Here is a 21,827-nt window from a genome sequence, read left to right as displayed (position 1 = left end):
TGCTTCAGCACTCCCCTCAGCACTGGCAGCATGGAGTAAACCTGCTAGCATGCTGCTAAATGCTTCAGAGAGCGTTAGGTCTGTTACGCCTCACAAGGAATATATGTACGTGTGTGTAACTGTGTGTGAGCAAGGGATGTTTTAGAGCAGGGGTGTCAAACTCATTTTTAGTTAAGGGGCCACACACTGCCCACTTTCACCTCAAGTGGGCCACACCAGTAAAATCATAGCATGATAACGCATACATAATGACAATATTTCTCTATGTTTAAATCATTGGTGAAGGTTTTTGGATGATAAACCCTATTTTAAGGTCTTTCTACAATAAACTAGAAACATAAAGACCAAAAACTCAGACATCAGCCCACTGTTTATCTGTCTGGGCTCTCTCCTCTGCAGATTCCCTAACAGCGAGCGCTGCTGCCCGTGGCAACGAGCGCTTCTGCCTCCGGAGCAGACGTCACATTTACGCTGTTTTTGAAGCAATTACCGGATCGATTAAAAAAAATTACAAAACGTTTGTACTCATAAACCTCCATATTCTCATAGAAATGCAATTTATGTCTTTCTGTAATTTTCACACTGAGCAAAGTCATCCGGCGGGCCGAGCTGGACCCCCTGGCGGGCCGGATCCGGCCCGCGGGGCCGTATGTTTGACACCCCTGTTTTAGAGAGTTGTTGTGTACGGGACACAAAAAACATGCACTTACAAGGTAAAAGAGTGCGTTCAGACAAATCTGGATGTGTTTGCGCTTGTGTTGATTGCTGTACTGTAACACAGATGATTATGTTGAGCTAATACCAGAGTCATTACAATCAAGTCTTTGAGCTGTTTCACAGTAAAAGCTTATCTGTGGAGCAGCCCTGTGCCAACTCAAAGCACAAAGACGCTAAGAGGTTAATGAGGGCCACTCATGTAAACCCCCCTAACACCAACACGCTAGCTACTATAAAGCTTAAGAGGGCCTACGCTGCTCTGCTCTCTCTCCGCAACTGGCATGAAAGGCCGCCAATGGCCCTCCATGAACAAAGTGCTGAAGAGCCGCTGAGAGCGTGAGAGGAGGTGAAGTATCTCCGGAGTCAAGTGTGTCCCTGACAATGGTGTTGAGTAGCATGTTGCTCGAGTGTCTATCGAGGAAGTTAAATCTGAATACTGCCATTCTGGGTACAAGAGAAGTTAAACCCTGTAATTTGTCCTTGAAAGAATCTGCCATGACATTTGAAACCCGCTGGTCAATGCCTGCTCTCCCACCCCACCCCTCCACCCCACCCCTCCACCCCACCCCAGCCCCCTAAACCTTCCCTGCCCGCCACATCCTCATCCCCTCCAGACATCCAGCTTTAGGAGTGCCCCTGCACTCCCACAGATACTTATCTTTTTCTTAATGACTAGGTGTTTGGGTACAGGGTTTAAGAGTGTCATTACTAAAAGATAATTCAGGACTACGCATCGCTCTTTACCCCTCTAGGGTAGACTACTTCCACCCTTTATCCAAGACTGTTTTCTTAGGCGCACCGGAAAACCCGAGTCTGTTTTCAGCTGATGTTCATGTCTGATATGAAGCTTTGCGTTTCTGCTACCGCGTCTGACGGTTCAGAGGCGCGACATGCTCAAGCGGTCTCCTGTTCTGTTGCCTTTGTGCGTTTAAGAAGACACATTTGTGAGGCAGGTAGAGGAAAGAAGAGCAGTAATCTTCACGCTGCCCTGCAAATGATCTCAGGCAGGTGAGCACTCAAGACGTTGGTGATGTTGGTCGGTAGAGGTAAGGTTACATGGAGGCAAGGGTGATGATTCCCAGTGGGGAGAACAAACACGAGGTACATAATCAACATGAGCCAGCACACCGATGAACGCCACAAGAAGTTGTTAGAAACCAACACGATAAACCTCTCCCTGTATGTTAAGTCTTTCTCCGACTTCCTGTCTTCACACAAACACCCATGCAAACTCGTGCATTGGCCTTGAGGGGGCCTCCAGAAGCTCTGCTCTGCTTCCACCCCTGCCAAACCTCACCTGTGTAACCTTTCGTGTCTTCAGCTCACTCGAGTGTGATTGAGAAAGAAAAACAATGCATTGATCAAGCCTGGACTCAGTGCTGCTTAGCGCACTGCAGCGGAAGCGCGGTAGAGAGAGGGGTAGGAGAAAAATCAATCACATATACATCATCCTCAGTGGGTGAGTTAAAAAAAAATAAAAAGACATCACACCGTTGTCTGGCTGTCACGCACCCACGGGCCTGGCTACACCGTGTCTCTTTGGCTCTGGGCTCTGTGAACCCACTGAGCCTGTGCAGAGCGAAGGTCAAAGCAATCCAGAAGTGCAGCTCAGCTCCTCTAACCTCTGAGTTCAGGGGCAGATGAGAACAATCAATGGTAACATCAAAGTTGGAGGGAGGAGCAGACAAAACCAATCGATTGGTTTGACACACAGAGGGAAAAGACAGCCTAGTAACAGTCAGCGCACATCACTGACAGCCAATATCAGAGCTGATAACTGTTACTGGTTAACAGGGCCGTAGAAACGTACTTATATTCACCTCAACACACAAGATATACTTATTTCACATCACTCTTAAATAAATGAGGACAATCAAGGAAAAAGACTCTAATTCATTTTACCTTGCTTTTTAGATTATGTAAGTGTGGTTCACTTATTTGAGCCGTGATATGGCAACTGCAGTGCGGCCATGAACATTTGCATTGACACCAAATGAATGGAGGTCAGTCTAGGACTTCGACAGAAGTATTCAGGGAGGCTATGAGTCTGCTTCCCTACGACCTGCACACTCCATGACGTAAACAAGGACATCCGGAAAACCCTCAGAGGCATAGTGGGGTGTATGTGTGTGTGAAGTCTTTCTCTGCTGCCTGGCAACCTTCACGAGGGTGGAGAAAGAGGGAAAAAAAAAAAAGAAAATAAGAAGTGGGTGGTAGTGGTGGGTGTTTGATGGGAGTGGACGGCGGGAAAATAGACCATTGGCTGTGGTGCACTGGTGGAGGAGGGGGGGGGGGGATGTGAAAATGGATGTGTGCCACAATGTTAGTGCGATTATGTGTGTGTGTGTGTTAGAGCTGTGATGTCAGTGTTCCCTCCCTGGTGGCGGGCTGGGGTAAAGGTCCGTGGTTCAGCACCGCTCCACAGCCAGAGGGGCTGAGTCCATGCTGGCAACAGGGTGAGGGGTGACAAAGCTCCAAACGAGCGCTAAGCACTTGAAATGAGCCCTCAGGGCCGGCCCACAGACTAGCTTTGCCTAAGAGGGTTACTAATATCACCATACAATGGACAATTCCCTTCAGCTTACTAAACACACCAAAGAACCGATTCTACGGCGTTTCATGCTGCCAGGTCATTTACAATCTCCCACACAGCTTTGTTTGCGGATATGACATCAGTGGTTCATGGGTCAGAAAAGGCACCAAATCACTGCTTTAAATAATGAGTTGTGTTTTGTTGATTGTTGTTTTATAATGCAATGCAATGGCGTAATATTCCGAGATCCAAACGGACCAAATCTTTCCGACTGGAGCTCAGAAGGAACCCGCTCACACAAAGCAGCGTCATCAAAGGCATTCCACGGGTGGTAACGGCTTGCTAATGACTGGAGTATTAGGTGCTAATTTAACGAGTCATTTCTCCCATAGAGTTTTAGCCACACTTTCAAATGGCCCGTGTCACTGTACAGCTTAGAACTATGGGAAACCCAACACCTTGTTGTAACACATGACGACTGGTCTGGCTGTTCCAATCAGATTAGCTGATGATGGAACATGCTCATGGAAGTGACACGGTATTTACCATAAACACCTACTTAACGCAACCAGTGTTGTAATTTGGTCGGCATTTTATAAGCTCTACTAAATCAGTGAAATGAGAGAAACTGATCATTGTATCACAGCTGAAGTCATTACAATCACGGAAGAAAAGGCGACTAAGCAATCCGGCTATATGCTGTCAAAGATGAAAAAGAAATTCCAGTTATTGCTCTGATGTAGAAGAACTCAGTGAAATATCTTTTTAAATAGAGCAGTAAATTCGGTATTCATAGACAGCGGTCGCACCAGAGGTAATACCGTTAGCCAATTCCATTTGTCTGAGCGCCACAGCTGCAGTGCAGCCACTGTAAACTAATGTGTACATCTGTCCATGACACCAGGTCACTGTCCTCCATTTCCAGCCCCATTTCTACAACCAGCCAAGGGTCAAAATGGCAGCAGAATGTTTCACGGCTGAAACTGGTAGATATTTCCCAGACTCGCTGGTCTGTTCAGTCACTAAACCAAGCTAAATCACCTCCTGGTGCCGTAATCCCTCGGACCTCTAAAGTTACACTGCATTGTGTGGGAAATCATTTGCTGAACCTATAGGAGACGTCAGCACACCAAAAACCCACATAATGAGGTGATGTGCTCGTCTATTCGAGAAGCAAACTATCATCACATTTACGCTGGCAATTTCAGACAATACTTCCGCTACCTTGCGGGGGAAAAAAAATGCAGAAACAACCCAGCATAAATCCCATCACTGGTAATTCTAGCCCACCTGCACCAAACAAAAGCGGAGAAGAAGCTCTACCTTCCTCTTCTTTTGTGGTGACAAAGAGTGTAACACGACCCCTGGCTTTGCCCTAAGAATAACCTGTTGACTAGGGAAGTCTTTCTCCCTCACACTTGGTCAATTTTAGTTTCAAATAATCTTGAATCCATTCATCTTTTTCTAAGTTTTTCTCACATACTTATTTTTGTAAAATAAATGTCAGTACATTAACTGTTTTAGGGCATTTTGGACCTTCTGCTCATTTAGTAGCTTGTAAAGTTGGTGATTAAGGAATTTAAACTTATTCAAGCAATTGGCATGCGCTGAATTCATCAAGTACATAAATGTACATGACATGTAAGGCTGAGTATATTTTACAACTCCACTCTGTCCTGTGGAAACCCACGCTGCTTGAAAATAGTGTAAACTTCAATTATTTGAGTAAAAGAGAAGTGTAAAGAGAATATCAGAGACAGAAAAAGAAGGACACAAATGTGAACTATACTGAAGCTCTTCTCAAGTTTCTTTTTCGGTAATTGGTTGATGGTCACCTGCTCGCTATGTCACCTGCTGCCTGATCCAGGATAATCTGAGAGGCAGCCATACAGACAGTCAGGCGGACTGACAGATAGACAGATACAGACACAGGCTCCTCATCTCTTCCGCTTCATGTCCTAATGCATCTGACAGAGTAGGCAGCAGGCAGGCAGAAGGATGAGTAAGCATTTTGAGTGTAATTATATTCCCAAACACTGAAAGAATGGGAAGGGACTAATAACCGACTGAATTTCATTAAAAGTGAGCGTGTCCAAACAGGAAATTGATTAGCTGACAATATTTCAAGTTCTTTTTCTAATACCTAATGGAATGTTTATTCCTGTTCTTTTGAATAGATAGCTCCTCACTTACCCTTCACGCTCCACAGACTGATAAAAAGCAGCATTTGATAGAATCTGTCATGTTCCTAAATGTGACATGCATGGGAATCAGTCAGCTCTTCGGTGCTTCTGAATAACCAAATGGACAAACAAGGGCCAAAGTGTAACTGTGCTGTAACACAACAACTTGACTTGTTATCTCCGTCATCATCATCTTCTACTAAACCCTCCTCTGGGGTCCTCTGCTTGGACCTGTCAAGAGTTTTGACAGGGGAAGCAGCATGGGGCCATTTTGTCTCTTTTCAGTTCAGTTTTGTTTCTCTTTGGAGGGCAGTGTTGGTATGGACCGTGGGCGTTGTAGGGTGAGGGCACATTGACCCTTGTGGTGGTGGATAGTAAGGAGGGGGGTGGGAGGGGGTGGGTTAGTTGGTGTTATGGACTTGGGCACAGCAAGAGAGTGCTGGTTTGCCCCTGGAGTGACATGGTGCCTGGGGAGAAAGGGAGAGGGATAGAGGGCGTAGAGTACAAACATATCTAAGTGCTGCCTTCACTACCGATAGGCCCATAGCAAAGAGCGCGGCTGCATGGGTTATGACAGCATATCTGGGGGACCTCTTGTGCCCTCCACCCCTCAAACACACATTTTACCCCTCAAACCATGACTCTGATATAGACGTCCTCAGGTTAAAACACTACTGACACTTTTGGTAAGAGCAGGTTTTCTAGCGCTATATAGATGCCCTGCTATAATAATCACACTTAAGAGCAATTCTCTAAACACACTTCTGTTATTTAACCAAAAAAAACAGTTGAATATCAAACTATTCAATTTTGCACAGACAAAGTACCCTATTTCTCCATTGTCTTTTAGGCATAAAAATTCAAGCTTTTAGGCCACTTTGAACGTTTTAAATCAAATGAATGCACTGCAGTGAGACATTTGCAATTTTAAATGCTTGAACAATGTCAGTTTAAAGGAATAATTTGACATTTTTATTTGCTTGCTTGCAGAGCATTAGATGGGAACATTGATACCACACTTATATCTGGTCTTTCAATATAAATCGAGAGCAAACGCAAATCAGCTGAGCTTAACACAACAACTGGAAAGAGTGTGAAAAATGCATCTAAGCTCTGTCTAAAGGCATCAAAGTTATATTACCGACACTGCTAATGCTCACTAGGTCTGGGTATCTTCCAAAAATGTTCAACAGCAGTACCAATACTTTGATGTCAATTCCTGAACAATACTTTTTCTAGACCAATTTTCATAACAAATTTGACCATTTTAAGAAATAGAAAATTATATTACACATTATGGTACAAATGTTTAGTTTTCACGCAGTTTAGAAAGGGAGAGTGTAACCCAGGTTGTTTTCTGCAGCTAATATTAACAGCTGTCCCCTAAACGTCTTACAAGCAAGTTATCACAAGATGCGACAATTTACTGATGTTCCCTGAAAGCCTCACATGCTATCAGTAGATGCTAGCAAGCCGGCTGAGTGCAGAGAAGCCTCCAGTTACTGCAGAGCACTGGAGTCAGACAGATATGTGGCCAAAAAGGAGTGAAGTAAAGCGTTCTAATGAAAGATTTACTTAAGTGATTCCGTCTACGTGATTGGGCCGCCCAAGTATAGGCAATGTATTGTAAATGCTTGGGCTTGCTGACGCTAATGAGTTTACTCCTGCGTAAACGTAACAGGGTAGGTATCGAAATTGGGTATCGCATGACAAGGCATTTTTCGTTAGTAGACGATAAAAAAATAATTTGATCGATCAGTGCCAAAAAAGCGTTGAGGTTATGGACCCTGCACGATATGTCGCTTATTTAATCTGCATAAAAACCACATTGAAAAGATCAAGCTGTGTTTTTGGAGAGGTTTAGTTGCTGAGCGCTTTCTTGACCAGGAGCAGTTTCCAAAAAAGGTTGAACTGTTCCTTTAACATCCCTGCGCTATTTGGTTGTTAATTTTCAGTCACCAAAAAAATTAAAGTCGGAGCATTACCAAGGATTTTTTTCCCCCATGTATTATTCATGCCCTTTTCTGTGTTGCACTCAGTCTACAAGTGCACACGGCCATGTACAAAAACAGACAGACACACACGGCCTCTTTCCAATGCATGTGTCACAGAGGTATTTACAACATAAGCGCACAAAGCAGGATTGTACATCTAGGGTTTCCTAAACCTGGCCTTAGCACCAACACAGAGTCCTATTTATCCGTCGTCATTTGTGCTGTGATGGGAGTTCACACAGTTTACAGGCATAACATTTGGCAAAGTGAAAGGTCGTCTGGAGGTTACTGTGTCAGCCGGGGTAAGTGGCTGACCCCTTGGGAGGGGTGGGGGCGGTGACTCTCACAGAGGAAGTCTGTTGTGATAGCAAAACACAAGGACTGAATGAGGCAATTTTGAAGAAAGAAGGCAGAAGATGACAACATACAGAATTATCTGCCATTTGAAATATTTCCAGTATCATGTGATAATGCTAAAGTTGTCACCACCAGTTTGTAAACCTCATCTACCACCACCTTCTTACTACCATCCTGCATTATTGCAATGGAAACTACAAGACATATGTGACACAGAACTGTGTTTTGTCTTTACATTGTGCCACAAAAAGCAATCCAAAAACACAGCATGTATCATCCTCCTCAGTTAAGGAGATGAAACAAAGCAGAGGTCCATCTGTGTATGAGAATCACTGGTCAGTTCTTTACATTGAAAACTACCTGCACAGGAGCACAGCTTCAAGTTCACCTGCTTGTAATCTTCAGGAACCAGGCGGGAAGTTATATATCTGAGATTCAGCAAAATAAGAAAAGGAGAGTCAGTACAGAAATGTGGAGAGTAACAAAGTTGAAGAATTACAGTAAAACTGTAACTGAAGACAGAGAGAAGATTAATCCAAGAGAAAATTCACCACATGACTAAATTATACGAAGGGGACAGTAAAGAAACTATATGAAAGTGTATGATGTTAACTCTTTGTGAGTACACCAAAGAAAGGTGTGTATATCTACATATGTAAAATTTAACATGCTGATTGTGTTTGTAACACTTTTGATATCCTTGTGGTTCTACATATGCGTGAGAGTGTGTGCGTGATTGTATGCTTGCGCGCATCCGTGTCTGTTAGTCTGCCCGGATGAATAAAGGGGGGGTGGGTATAATCCATCACCAGTTGATAGTCCTCACAAAAAAGAAGCCCTTTTTGCTGAGAGGACAGCCCTTGTGTGGACAAAGACCACCATACTGGGGACTTCATAGGACCCAGCTGAAAAGGTGTTGCCCAGAGTAACCCCATTCACATTAACAGGCATGCTGGCCAAAGCCAGTCATTACTGCTGACTTGGACCAGCCGGGCCACACATAGACCAGCCTAGAGCCTCTAAGGCCATTCACTCCACATCAGCCCACAGGCAAGCGGCCTGAACTCTGCCACTGGGGAGCATCTAGAATTGTTACCATTCTATTCGACTGTCCGTCTTGAGAGCCTCAATATATGCAGGCTTTGAGTAAATTCATAAGAAGCATGAATATACAGTTTAACTGGTTAGAGTCTTTGTCGATTCATAAAAGCCTGAAAATAATGTGTCAAAATAAATGAAAAATTTTATTTCAAGTTGACGTATTGTGTTTTGTTTATGAAGCAGTTTCTGACATTTGATGTAAAAAGTGATAAATTAGTAATTTTAATTAACTTGAATTTCCAGCTACAATTAGTTCGATATCTACACAATCTGGTCAAAAAAACAAAACACCTGTGCCAATATGATATCTTGGGTATTTCACAAATGTTGCTACGGAACGTCAGATTTCCATTAGGCAATAGCTTCTGGTACTAAATTTACATGCAGTATAACAGAGCTGCAACAATTACTGTCACATGGACGGTCACCAGAGGATAATTCATAGTGTTTTGATCAAGTATGCTGCTAGAAATTATTAAAAAAATTTAGCATTTTGTAAAAATTTAAAATGTCTTAGAGTAGAAAATTTCCTCCCCAATATGACAAGACAAATTAGTTGCTTTCATTGGAGGTGGGTCAAAACAAAATAGTTGAAAGCACATTAGATGTCCTTTCTTATGAAGTAAGACATGTATGTATTATCTGACTTGTTTGGCAATATTCAAGTACTTCTTCACATCCACCCATCTTCCCACCACTACAACTGTCTCTGAAATGAGGGTGACCTCTTTCACAATCACACAGTGGAATGCGATGAGAAAAAGGCTGATGCGCTCTCAGTGGACTTGTACTGGGATCGCTGGGGGCTGAAAGGCTTCGTCCCACTAATCTACTGAACTCTCCTAAAGGCACTTTAGGAAACCAAAAATCGGACCTATAATACATCTCCACGCAGAATTCATAACACAAGTTTTAACTGCAAAACCTTCTAGGTAAAAATCAAAAACCTGATTTAGATGTATTGTTCAATCAAATAGGAAAATTACATTTAATGTAGCTACATCAACATATTATGCATTGGATTCTTTGGTATATAAACACACTTCAGTCTCCTACCTCCTCTTTCTCTCCTTCCCCATTTGCCCTCCATCCCCACTCCACCTCCACCTCCACCTCTGTTCTACTCTCCAGTACCCTCCCTGTGGGCAGGTGGTTGTGTAAATTTAGCCACAGCTAGGTGAGGTGCTTCCTGGGTAGACTGTTGGCAAAGCCACCTTTAGGGTGTTCAAGATGTCAGAGGGAATGAGACATCACCTCGACTGCCCTGTCAAAAAATTCACCACCTTCCATTTCCCCCATAACCCCTAGGTCCTGGAAGCACCGTGGGTGATGGGGAATTCTTGTTTTGTGTTTTCTAATTTAGCCTGAAACACACCAGCCATTACCTAACCCAAAGCGCTGGCTGAGTGTTAATTGTGAAGCATTACTAGAGCTATTAAAACAGTGAGCCGGGGCCTGGGGACAACACATGCTAAAGTTAAAAATCAGAGAGACAGCACTAAATGCATGTTATACCCTCCCTGCAAATGACCCCTAAAAGAGGTGACACTGGGGAGGATGTCTGGAATTTAAAACAACGACAAGAAACATAATGCAACAATCAATATAAAAATGTTAACTTCAAATGTAACTTAATAAAAAATACCATGGTATTCAGATAAAAAAAAAAAAAATGTTTGCGGATATGTTGTCAAATGATCATCATAATACATTTTCATCTGCAATATACAGATTAATGAAAGGAGACTAAATACTCACAACAGGATTAAACATGCAGATGTTTCCTCATGACTTCGTTTTTTTTTAGTTTTTATAGACCTTCTTTCATAACAACCCTGTATGATGCCAAAGATTTTTTTTTGTTACTTTTAGTTTAGTTTTTTTCAATACTTTTCTTTTTCTATTAAAGTTCAAGCATGTTACATAAGGTATGGGGGAAAATACCGCTTTTAAAAGTGTTTTTTGCAGCCATTGGATCACAAATTGGTCACCAAAAGAGAGTCCTCACAGAGTCCTCGCATAGTTCATCTTTGGAAAAAATGCAAAGCAAAGAGTAGAGTAATGCATTGGCTCAATAAGACTTATTTCAGTTTCTTAAAATGGATATTGATGCTCGGTCTTAAAATGACTCTAAATCAAATTACAACAAACAAGTGCAGAAATTGTTCAAAAATTTTGTGAAAAGTGAAGCAGTATTATTTTTATGGATCATATTATGAGAGGTAAATATGACAGTGATTTTTAACAGCTACTGCTGTGACAATGATACATTTATTTAGGTATTAAGAACAGTACAACTTTTTAATGTTCTCAAAGTAAGACATATACTTGAGCACCAATGCAGCTCCAGATGTGGATCTTTTGGAGGCATAGGTGTTAAGTGTGCTGTACCTAAACACTGTGTATATAGCTTGTTGCAGTGGAAAGTTTGGTTAGTAAGGTGACTAACGATCAATAAAGACATTGTTTTCCTCATTTCGCAAACCTGCATCTGACAAAATGAGCACAATGGATCGCTCTAAATGTTTTTCTCAGATTTTCTCTTCTTACCGAGCCGTTCACAGTTTCACGACACTTGTAACAGTTTCTTTTAAAAAGAAAAACGCTTTTCTGTCGTTTGGGTGGGTAGCCTTATTGGTCAGGAACCTTTGATCACAAAACCACAAAAGCTGGAGAAGACTAATGAGTAAGAATATTAGTTTGAGCTATGTAATTAGGGTGCAATTATATTCTATGAAGTATGGTTTAAAAGAAAAAGAAAGGGTTAGTACAGGGATGGATACAGAGTGCAGCTGAGCTGAAAAGAATAACAAAATTGGAAAGCGGTCCAAATGTGACTATCAGCTTCTTCATTCTCCCCGATGCCGAGTTAGGCGTTTTGCTGGGAAATGGGCGGCCTGCCAGATTGGGGCCAAGTCAGAGTTGTCAGGGGATTACAGTTCTGCCTTGCTCACTGCAGGGGGTGCGGATTGGGCCTCAATTACCCTGGAGCGGCGTGTTTGATTTGGCCCGGCACTTTTGGGGACAGACCAAAAGCTGAATAATGCACCATTAGCAACTCAAAATCCTGCCCTAAAATGAGTCCACTTATGCATCACATACAGTAATTGTGTGTCTATCAAAGACTGGCAGGTCCACACCAATTACCCTGATAACAACAAAACAATCTATGCATAATATTATCTGCCGAACACCTGTGGGCGCCCGCAAACATCCAAGCTTTCCTGTTTAAAACTTCATTCAAAGTCTGTCCCTGAAGTGAAGTGTCAACTTTAGAGAGCTAAAAGACAAAAATGCAAGTTTGCTCTGAGGTAATGTGGAAAATGTGTGGTGGTATACATTTTTATGTTTGTATTTACAAATGTATGGGAGACTGAGGGAGAGAGTGTGTGTGTATGAGGAAAGAGAGAGAGAGTCTGTGTGTGATGACAGAGTGAGAGTGTGAGAGGGAGAGAAAGAGAGAGAGAGAGAGAGAGAGAGAGAGCGAGAGCGAGCGAGAGGGAGATCCCCCTACTCTGGCTACAGTTAGAGCTGTGCAATTGAATTTCACAGGATATGAGGCAGCAAATGGCATGTAAAGGCTGAAGCGTCAGACAGTTCCTGCCACACAGGCCAGACAGATAAGGGAGGTGTAAGTGAAATCATTAGGTAACTCTGCAGGACATCAGGGGCAGTTTGAGGTTGGCAGGGGGCTACGAGAGCCAAAGGTCCTCCTTGAGCTCCATTGAACACCCACTCAGCCTGATATACATGCACTTACAAACACACAGGGAAAATCACTTATACAAACACGCTGCAAGACAAACAAGGACTCGAGACAGAGACAGGCAAAACAACCAAGCGCTGTTGTTTTTTTTCACTCTCCACCCGCAAATACATGCATATGAACTCACATGGATATGCACTCATGCACACATACACACACCACTTCAAACTGCAGACGCCTCATTTAGGTATCAGCCCCTGTGATTGTGTTTGTCCACCTGGGTATGAAAGAGCCATTCTGGCCTGTGTGGAGGAGACAGCAGTGTGGTACAGCTCAAGCCGGAGCCCAGCAAGCCTACGTCTGTCTCAGGCTCTCAGGGAGGGGAGCAGCCAAGTGTGGATGCACCTCATTACCTCACTCATCCACACACCAATTACCCCTAAATAAATACACCCAGCCCACAGGCAGCAACAATGACATCCAGCCTGAAAGGGAAGAAAGGACGCCGTTCAGAAAGCATTTGCACGCACAGAAAAGTGCTGTTGGATAATGATGAAAAAAAAGTACAGAGAAAAGAAGCAAAAAGAAGAACATGCAGGGGGCTCCAAGTCTTTTAAAGAACTCAAAGACGAAACGGAGAAAGAGAAAGAATGAAACAAACACAGAGCAAGCAGAGTGAAGTGATTCAGAAAATGATAATTTCTTGCTAAATTTCACCCAACACATCCGCAAATGATTATTGTGGCGGGGGAGGGGCAAAGTTGAATTGTTTTAATGCATGCAGCCATGAGATAGCTCTGCCGCCGACTAAAATGGTGATGACTGGAGCTGACATGTATTTGCATATAAGACGGACTGCTTGGGGTAACAGCAGTGTGTCCGAAGGCCAAAGAACACAGGCTAAAAAGAGAGCGAACTAGCAGGCAAAGAGCTCGATCCCCAGAAAGTTTGACAAATTATGGCAGGTGGCATGAAATGTGACAGGAAACACTCGCGCCCCAAAGAGAAGAAAACAGTTTAAGCTGTTAAGAGTGAAAAGTCTCAGGCACTGGAGTGAGAAGGTGAGTGAAGGATGCAGAAAAGGTGTGTGGCAGAGAAAAAGAAGACAGATGTGTTTTCAGGGAAGGGTGGTACAAACATGGAGAGGAAGCCAAGAGTTCCTTCATACGCCCCTTGCCCGCCCTCCCCCCTCTCCACACCACTCTCCCACCTCCCTCCATGTGGGATCTTTCTGCATGAGTGACTCTGTCATACCTGGGGGACAAAATGGTCTCTCTCTCTCTGCCCTAGTTCCTCCCTTCCTCTCCTCTTGTATGTCTGTGCTGTGATTATGGTGAGCCAAGCCTGATTAGCTGTGTGGTACTGTGTGGTACTGTGTGGCAAAAGAGACGTAAAACTACACGAGTGAGTGAGTATAAAGCATCAAATATTTCCATCATAAATACCCTAAAATTATTCAAATTACCAAAGTCCCTAATACACAGAATTTTAAATCTTAACTAAAGAGCAGCTTCTACTTATGTGAATCACTTTTATTTTGGCAGCCAAAGGCAAAAAAGATGATTCACTTCCTCCTCTAACACCTGAACAATCAGGTGATGGGTGGAATGGTAATTTGCTGAGGATGGTGTGTCAGGGAGTGCATCCGCTTGTAATCCCTGATAGGCTGCTCTCAAGTCACCAGGATGTAAGAGCACATCTAAAACTTTAAATAACCCACATGACCAGAGCAGGGCGGTTCACCTGACCAGAGGCAGATTCCTGGTTAACAGAAACAACGGCTGGGAACGTGTCAGTTTTCCACACCGTTGATTCGGTGCGATAAACAGAAGATGATGGATGGAATGGAAGTGAAAGGAGCAGGTTTATTAGGATTCCTTCCTGGTGAAGGGCTAATTGAGAAAGGGCACACTGCACAGATTTTGTGCCACAGGTGGGTGGAGTAGTATTGACATGCTGTGGCAGCATAGTCAGGATTCCTGGTGTACAGCTCAACCCTCAGCTGGAATCCCACTGCATGAGAATCCCTGGCTGTCACATAAAACACAACAAAGCGAGGCCTATGAAGACCTACTGGCCATTTACAAAATCACTTTGTCTTTTACATATATTCTTAGCTGCGGCTGGATGTAAAAATTGTAGCGGCCCTTCACCTCTTCTCTGTCCTTCTTCCCTGCTTGACACGGCCTGGAGCTTCCTCCAGAGCGCTAAAGTGTTTTTTATTTCCTGCACCCTCCAACATCGACACATGCTGTTGTCAAACCCTGCAACACACTTCACACACTGATATACTGTGAACACATTTTCTTTAAGGTTTCTGTGTCTTGTTATTATTTGATTAAGGTCTGAATGCACACATATATAAACATTATACTTTCTCAGAAACCGTGTGAAAAATCGTGACGATGCTCAGCCAATTCCAGCAGTTGAACCTCCTTGGGTAGAGAGGTTTGCGTGACTTGTGAGATTTCACACACTACCTGTGCCTGAAAGGAATGTACAGGAGATATGCAAGATCCTCAAGTACACACCCAGAGGCGCTTCATGATCAGGACAATCCACAAACACACATACAAAAAAGAAATCATTGTGCGTTCGTGTCATCAAAATATGTTCAGTGAGCAGGAGCAGACATGTCAGCCAGTTCTGGCTTTCACACAACAAAAGAGAGATGATTTGACTCACTAATTTCATTCACTTATGACAAACTCACAACTACAAGTGTCTGTGGTTTGTAAATATAAACTTAAGTCATTGAAGGATTTTGAGACTAATGATGGCTTAAATTGATTATTGTCAGTTTTGTGCAAACTCTTCATCTCTTTGCTGCAGTGTTTAGCCTGGGACACCTTTAGCAAAAAAGTTGATCCAAAAATTTAACATTTTGGCTAATCAAATATGTGCAATGAAACACGTCAGGTAGATATTTCTTAAAATTCAAAAGTAAAATTGTACTATTTAGTTCACAATTGCTAAGACAAGGAATAAAATGACAGTCTAGAAACCCAAGCAGTTCATCTCATGCAACATCTTGTTTTTTGAAGTATACTGCTCTCATGATTGCCCAGTAAATCTGATACCCAAGTCAAACAACTTTTCTATTCATCGAAGTTTTACGTCACTTCGGCATGGCATTATCATGATTATTCACTGGCAGTCTGATGTAAATATCATTTGGTGTGCTGATAAGGAAAGATGGAAGACATCTTCATGAAAAGACATCATATACGTTTTTGCTCTCCTGTGCCTCTTCGTGCAAATGATATTTAGTTTACTTCTGTATGAGCATGCCAGGTGTGATATTTTGCTATTGTTCTTTAGTACATATGAATCACCTCAGGAACATGACCTGTTCACAGGTATTGGTAAAGCTTGTTGTGTGAAAATAGGGTTAGTATCCTGCCTGAAGTATTAAGTGTCCGCATACATATAAATCAAGCATCCTCCATATGAACACTCACTTTACTAATATTTTTTTTCTCTCCCAACAGTAAGTAGTCAAAATATGTAAAAATGTATATACGTTCACAGACATGCAACTTTACAAGGTTATTTCAAAGTACAAGACTGAGTTAGATGAATTATACACAAATGCTATCACCGTTGTAAATGTGCATCATCTGTTCATCCATCTAAGTTAGAAAAAATAGTGTTTGTCATATACAGGGCCATATCACAATGTAATCTCTCGCATAATGGTGCAGTTTCAGAATTAGTAGGACAAAAAAAGACACATCCCAGTGATATTGGCCATATAAAGTACATTGGCAAACACATTTACTTCAACTGCCAAATCTCTAAATTAACACCTTTTTGGTGAGAAAGCTCAATTTGGAACACATCACACCAACACCACAGCTGGCATTCAAGGGTAAAATTAATTACTTCAGATACATGTGCTTCCTCTCAAAGTGGCAGACTTATTTGCATTGAGGAACATTCAGCAGAAGTAATCGATGCACACACAAAATACGGCCACCCAATGACCCCAGCCCCGTCTCACAGTCCCCTCCCACCATCCCCAAAGCCCTGACGGCTCAGCCATGCATGGAGGAACAAACACAGGTAGCGAGAGCAAATCAGACTGCAACAAAACACAGAAACATGAATGGGAAGCATTACAATGACGGGCTGGATGCAGGACAATGGGTCCGCTATTAAACAAACGGCAAATCCCAGGATGGGCTGCGGGAGTATGATACAGATTACAGGCACCTAGTCCCTGCCTGGGGAACAGGGGAGAGGGAGAAAAAAGGACACAATATTGCAATCTGACAGCTGACGTCTTCATATAAATGTATGAATTTACATTCCAATTAGAGGAAATTTACATCTTAATCACAGCGAGCAGTGTGTCGGTCCCTCGGTTAGTGTGTTGCTACGGTAATGAGGTGGGATGCCGCTGTGCTTTCTCATCCAGACAGTGATCTGTCAGCAGACGACACCTCCCTGTTATGAGGGAGCTGCACCCTTAAATGCAAACCGCCACCACAATCCAGGAATATTCGCTGAAATCTGTCTTAAATACCAACAAGGTGTGAGCTGCCACCCGAGAATAATGTGCCAAATATGGAGTTTGAAAAACATCAAACATATCTTAAATACAGTGCACTGAACCAGGAGTGTCTTTAACTGTCACTCAAGTGACAAGCTTTCAGTGCTCTATGGTATTCCATTTCTAATTTCCATACTAATAATGGGTATATTATCTTTAATGGTTTGACTTTGTTTTATGGCATTTCAAATGGATGGTGAAGATGTCTGTGGAATTACTCAAACATATCATGTCATCCAATCACATGCTGCTCGGCTGCTAACAAAGGCAGTGTGAGTGGTTGAGATGGCAGGATTGTGAACGTATCATCAATATCCTTCTGGTCATCATTTACATCAGTGTAAATCATAGCATCCAGCTCACCCTCAGGGAGAGCACACACAGTCGACACACAGCATGTGGAAACTTGTGGGGAGAGAAGGAAAGCAATTCAGTTGGGAGGAAACAGTAAAAGCCGGCTGAAAGAAGAACTTATTGTTGAAGTTTCTGAAGTCTGTTTGAGTATGCTTGTTGTGGTTTGGTTCAATTAGCAGACAACACCTGCTGGTTTGAGGATTTGGAATTGAAACCACACAGGCAAACCTCAGGCCCAGGCAGGGTCCTTTCATAAACTCACGAGAGAGAAAAAAAAGATCGCTCTACTGACATCAATTTTAACAAGTCCAGAAAAGAGACAATTTCATGAAAACTTCAGCATCCAAACTGAAATAACTTTAATTCAGTGAAATCATTTACTTGAACAGGATCCGTGATTGCTGACAAAGCAATCCGGAAAAGCAGATTAGCTACCACCAAATAGGAGAACACGTAAATCAATTTAACACAGTCTTTTGCCATCTTCACGCTTGACTTTAATACAGGGATGTGTGAACAAAAAATTGGAGGGAAATGAGGCATGGCTTCTTTATCAGCTACCTCGTAGCCATTCAGACCCCTCCTGCCAGAGACACTGCTCTAATGGCCGATATCTATGGAAGCAGCCTATTACTGGATACTGCCTGTAATTAAGACGAGTCAGATTACACCAGGCCAGTGCATCCCCTCTGATATGTAGGATGCCATTAAGGCCTGAAGTGGTAATACACTTGTACACCGCAGTGAGAAAAGAAATGAAGCTCGTGGTGAAAACAAAACATAAAACACTTAAAAAAAAATGTCGCATGTCCAGTGCAAGTGCTGAATGCGTCCCCAAACATTACATGGGGTGATATGTGGGGCGTGGCTGGGATACCACTTTAGCCTGCAGGGTGTTTAGAGAAGATGCCAGAAAGCTGCACACAACCCCTTTGGCACTTATCTTGCATACTCTAACATTGCAGATTGATTCCCACAGCAATGCTGCTTTGCCTGTGCACTTCTGCCTGAGCATCCAGGTCAGATCGCCTCTCTTTTTTTTAAGGGCGGCTGGGTGGGAGTAGGAGGTGGCAAATGAGGTTCAGCAGTTGAGTTTAGCTTGAATGTTCACAGTGATTACAACTTCTTAAAACAGGCAGCAGCTTACAAGGTGTCAAGTTGACTTTGTGTCTGGAAGCAAATGAGGTGAAAAGGGTGAAGGTGAATGCTGTTAAGTTGGAATAAGGGTCCTGAATGCAGAAGGAGCAACACTTAAAAAGCTGGCTATGATTAAAAAAAGAGGAGCAGAGGATGGAAGCCTCCAACAAAAGAAACAGTGAGTGAGAGGGAGACAGAAGGAGGGACAGCAGCGAGTGAGTTTGAAATGGGAAAGCACTTTCTGTACACACTCTGGCTACTCTAATATTCACCACTACACATGCTTTTGCGCACTATTCCTCATCTAAGCACGCAAACTCTCCTCTCAATATACACTCTCGCGCATTATAAAAATGCACTCCCTGTTAATACCTATCTTGCATAGGTATTAACAGGGAGTGCATTTTTATGATGCTCTCAGTTGCTGGGAAACACACATAAACATCAAGACGCGCTATCTTTTGAGGGGTCTAAGAAATTTACTGTACTGAATTGATTATAAGTTTACATTACTTCTCTTGTCTCCCTGCCAGACTTACGGTGATGCACAACAATGACTGCTGAATGTCAGTGTTTTTAAGGATGTGCATCAAAGGAGTCTGTTTACTTTCATATTTTGTGAGATTGACATGGAGAGATACATTCACTGGGATCTCTCCTCTTGTTGATGTGAACAGGTTATTTCTGACTAAATAAAGTCACTCAGTAAGTGAAAGCTCTGATATCTGAAACAGAGACAATAAATATTGCCGTCATACCTTTGAATGAACAAACAACAAACGCAGTTGTTGAAATAGCAATTACGCTGAGGTTTATATTCATCTTCCTTTTATGTCAAACAAAGTATATTCAAAATAAATGAAACATAATCTTCAGGAGAAACGATACCTGTAAAATCGCAATGCATGTAAAGGATGCACGTCTGAATTATAAGCATGCTAAACGCAAAGCAAGGCAACACACGTATACATGTAGTCTTACACACATTCACAGTGGGTGATGAAGCAAGCGTACATGAGGTCCACGTTCAAACAGTCTGTGTAAGTGAGCGTACAACATCAGGCCATCAGATCACTTCCCTCTCCAAACATGAAGCCTCTAATAGATGTGAAACTCCAGGCCCTGGATCTTTTCACACCACTGAGTCGCAACCCACACAGAAGAACAGGAGGCACAGGATGACAGTGCAAAAAAAATAAAACAACGAAAGGGACTCCACACAGGGCAAACATATTTATGATGCAGGGATCGAGCAGAAATATATCGCATTTGATTTGATCCGGACAAATCTTTCTAGACTTGACAGAAAATATCCTCGTCTGAAGAAAAAAAAAAAAAAAAAAAAAAAATTCATAAGAATCCTCTGACTAACATATGGAGTAACCTTTGTGGCCTTCCGGGACTTGGGGGTGGTGGTAGGGTTACGCGGGGGGGTCTAACGCTCCGAGGACTGTAGGCACGCTAGGGAGAGGTGAGCTGTCACCCCCCATTACGATCACCGCCTGAGCTCAGAAAGGGGGAGGGGTAGGAGGAGAGCAGGCAAAAGAAAAATACTGGTTCCTCACTAACTGCCATCTAGAGCCATCCGTGGGCCTCAGAACCCTCCATCTACGACTGCCTCCTGGGAAACACTTGCACGCAAGTCCTGCTCATTCCTAGCTGGCGGTGGGGCACAATGTGTGTGTGGGTAAAAGCAGGGGTGTGTGTGTGTGTGTGTGTGTGTGTGTGTGTGTGTGTGTGTGTGTGTGTGTTTTAGCAGGGCTGTGTAAGCACAATGTATGGATTTTGTATAACAACAGAACAATAGTGCATGTTTTCTTACTTGCTTCAGCGTGTCGAATATACTGATATTCAGTATGCTTCAGTATTGGAGAGCATCTTGAGGCTTGTTATTAAAGTTTGAAATGAGAGAAAACAAAAGGCAAGAAGTATTTCAGGGGCTCGCTGTTAGAACAAACAGGTTCGATCATCAATAACTGACAGAACTTGCATGCTTCAAAATGATTGCTAAGTTCTTTTCAAAAAGATCTAGGATGGCAGTTAAACTTCATAAACATAATGCCAGCATGTTAGAAGACAAATAAAATACTTTATCTTATTAAAAGATACATGGGTAGTGCCATGTTATGTGCCAGCAGATAAGAAGCTTGCCTCAGATTTGACCTTTTGCTGCCTTTTGTGTTAGTTTGAGTGAGCGCTGCTTAGGCACATTCTGTTCCCCAGATCCCACTCCTAACACCCCTGTCACTCATCATCACTCATCATTGTTAGGGACAAAAGGAAAGTTTGGTTAAGCCACACACTGGAGTATTCTCCCACCCAGAGCCACCCCCCCTCCACCTTCACGCACTTGCGTATGAGTGTTAGATAGCACGAACGCACACACTGAGAAATGCACAAAGAAAATGTTTCTATTTTTGCCGCATAAATACAAAACCACTGACTCCAACATGAGGTCGCAAACCTTTGGGTAAAGCGTCACCACCTTGCCCTTCGAACGGTCCTCCGACTTATCTACTGCGTATCATTAAAGTCTATTCAGGGCTCTATATGTGTCTTAACTGTCCTCCATCATCTGGCTGGGCCTTTCAATAGCCACCTGTGAACTCTGAAGGACAGGGACACTTGGCCCTCATAAAATTCATGAGCACCGCTACATTCAGCAGCCGGCCAACTTCCCTTAATGGCCGACAGCACTTTAAACAACTCTGTGTTGACTGTTGGGTGAATCCTTTTTAAATACAAGCATATTCGCAGTAGCAAGGGTTAAGTAGCTCCCATGATTAGCTGAAACAAATGCCTTTATAGTGTGTTTGGAGATAAAGACACAGAAAGAGGATCAAGACACCCAATTTGTTTTCGTCATTGAGGGATTGCTGACAGAGAAAGCATTTAGAAAAAGGCTAAGTGTCCAACTGATCTGGTATTTCTACTCTGTTGTGACACAAACAAAAGAATGCAGTAGGCACAAATACAGCACTCTATATGTCTGGGGTCCAGAAATAATGGACTTCGAACAATGAGGCTGTCTCCTCCTGTGGAAACACTTTTCAAGGGATCTCGTGCTGTAGTGAACAGGAAAAACATGTTTTTAAAAAAATGCAGACATGTGATGGTCAACCTTCACATAAGAGTATTAAGGAACCAAATTTCTGCTGCCTTCAACTCTGTTTGCGACCAGGCTCATGGT

General features: G+C 42.8%; 1 protein-coding gene across 1 annotated transcript in view; it reads right to left on the bottom strand.

Moving 5' to 3' along the window:
* The window catches only part of elp4 (elongator acetyltransferase complex subunit 4), a 55,557-nt gene that overhangs the window by 4,108 nt on the left and 29,622 nt on the right, over positions 1-21,827 (bottom strand). The gene's annotated exons all lie outside the window — the stretch shown is intronic.

The sequence above is a fragment of the Embiotoca jacksoni genome, unplaced genomic scaffold (genome assembly GCF_022577435.1).
Source record: "Embiotoca jacksoni isolate LCO1_2020_lvr unplaced genomic scaffold, fEmbJac1.0.p SCAF_6, whole genome shotgun sequence".
NCBI lineage: Eukaryota > Metazoa > Chordata > Actinopteri > Embiotocidae > Embiotoca > Embiotoca jacksoni.
This window is presented reverse-complemented; position numbering and strand designations above follow the sequence as displayed.